The sequence below is a fragment of the Mastomys coucha genome, unplaced genomic scaffold (genome assembly GCF_008632895.1).
Source record: "Mastomys coucha isolate ucsf_1 unplaced genomic scaffold, UCSF_Mcou_1 pScaffold7, whole genome shotgun sequence".
In the NCBI taxonomy this organism is placed as follows: Eukaryota; Metazoa; Chordata; class Mammalia; order Rodentia; family Muridae; genus Mastomys; species Mastomys coucha.
Window position 1 is genome coordinate 84552656 of NW_022196913.1, and position 2628 is coordinate 84555283.

The window sequence follows — 2628 nt, forward strand, 5'->3', positions numbered from 1 at the left end:
AAAAAAAAAAAAAAAACCCAAAAAACAAAACAAAACAAAAAAAACAAAAACAAAAACAAAAACCAAAAAAACAAACAAACAAAACCAAAAACCAACCCCCCCACTATTATCAGACCTAATAATAAAGCCATAAAAGACACACACACACATGAATTCCCTGAGTATCATCTATATGTAATAGTTTATGAGCTTAAGTCTCGCTATTACAATTTGTAGCCTATTGCAGTATATGCACCTTATTGTGGTTTCTTGTTGCACTTCACCAACATCTAAGGATGTGGAATCTCTTTATGCTCTTATTACAATACCCTTTTTAAAAAATATATATTAATTTGTCTCCTTTAGCTACACTCTCATTGTGTTGTTTAATTTTTTTAACTGCTAAAATTTGAGAACTTTTAACATATTCAAGATTCAAATATTTTATCCTCTCCACAGACTTTGAATGAAATTTTTTAAGTAATGAAACAAGATCTATCATTCTTCATCATACGAGAAATATACTTCAGCAACAATGATAAAAAATAAATAAATCAGAATATAGGGCTAGAAGTAAACTATACAACAAAAAAGAGCTTCATCCCAGAGATTCAGGTATGGTTCAACATACGAAAATCCATCAGTATATTCTACCATATAAACAAGCTGAAATAAAAAAAAATCATTGATTATTTCATTAGATATTAAAAAGCCTTTGACACTTCTTCACAATAAATGTCTTGAAAACATCAGAGTTATAAGGCATATACCCAGTTACAATAAAAGCAATATATAGCAGTCTGATAGCCAACATAAATGGAAAGAAAGAGCAATGCCACTAAAATGAGGGACAAGGTAAAGCTGCCCACTCTCTCTGTATCTATTCAATAAACTATGTGAAGTTTTAGCTAAAGAAATAAGACATCTAAGGAGATCCAGGGGATACAAATTGGAAAAAAAATATAATTCAAAGTGTCACTATTCATACATATGATAGTATACATGAGGGAGTCCAAAATTTTTACCAGTGAACTTCTATTCAACACCCACTCCAGTGAAGTCTTTTGACAAGCCCAAAAGTTTGTCCACAGAGCAGTGGTGTACAGCTTCAAAGGAAGCCAGCCTTCTGGATGGCATCCCCTAACTCAGATGTCTTTCCAGATTTGTCCTTGCCATGGTCGATGGAAGTTCTCATGTGCTAGGTGCTCACCAAGATATGATCTACTAATAGCTAGACAAAATTGGACATTGCTCTCTGACATTTACCAATGTTCCAACATCTTATCCAAACCCTGGCTTGGAATTTCGTAAAGAATGTTACCCATCCAGACTAATTGCCTCTGACATTGTTAGAAAGATTATAAAGTGGTAAGGCATTGAAGCTTACAGAATGGGAGACTTATCCCAGGGCAAGGTCAAGTAGAATCCTCACTTTCAGTCAGCTGAGCCACTCCTAGGAATTAGCAAGAATGGGACCCCCTGTCCCTTTACTAGCCCAGAAGATTAGCATAGTAGGCATTTTACTAAAAATGGGCAGGACCTTGAGCCAAGTGTATATGTGTGTGTGTGTGTGTGAGGGAGAGAGAGAGAGAGAGAGAGAGAGAGAGAGAGAGAGAGAGAGAGAGAGAGAGAGAACAGCAGTCAGCAGAAGCAGGAGAGTTTCAAGACTCAAGATTCGAGCTCTGAGCCTCATGCGGTCCACAACCTCCACACCCCCTGCCCAGAGCACTCTGGATAGGGGAGGGGGGGGTGCAGCACCTGTCCAGAAGAGGTAGCTGCTTTAGACCCAGTGTGTTTCAGATGGCCTCAGAGGTATCCTGACCGCTGAGCTGCCAGATTTTTCTTTACTCTTTTGTAATGAATGTAAAAGTCTGATGCCATTTTTGAGAAATACACTCAGACTCAGCACTTCCTTGTGTCAACTGTTTGTCATTTGCCAAATTCTTTGCCCACCTGACTAGAGCTCTGCTCATCCCATGGAACAGGAGGTCCCCGCAGCAACCCAGTCCATGGCACTTCTACATCTGACAACCACCTTCAGAAAAGTGGTTGGACACTACATTAATTTAAAAAATTTAGTAGCTTTCCTTTATACAAATAATTAATGACCCAAAATATATATTATAGAAATAACACCATTCACAATAGTCATAAAAATATCTTGTTATATAACTCTAACCAAGCAAGTGAAATGCTCATATGACAATAATTTTGAGACTTTAAAGAAAATAATTGAAGATGATGGAAAGATTTCATGTGGTCTTGGGTTGGTAAGATTAACATAGCAAAACACCTTACCAAAAACAGCTATCTATAGAATCAACACAAATCCAATCAAAATCTCAACACAATTCTTTATAGACCTTGAAAGAGCAGTTCTCAACTTCATGTCAAAACAAAAGAATAAATGTTACCTAAAACAATCTTGTGCAGTCAAAGAATTTCTATAGGCATTACCATCCCTAATTTCAAGCTCTAGTACAGAACTATAGTGATTAAAAACTGCATTGTCATAAAAACAGGCAGGTTGATCGAAAGAAATTAATGTAAGAGTCAGATGTAAAGTCAAGCACCTTTGGGCATCTGCTTTTGCCAAAGAAACCAATGTCATACAATGAAAAAAGGAAAACATCTTCAACAAATGGTACT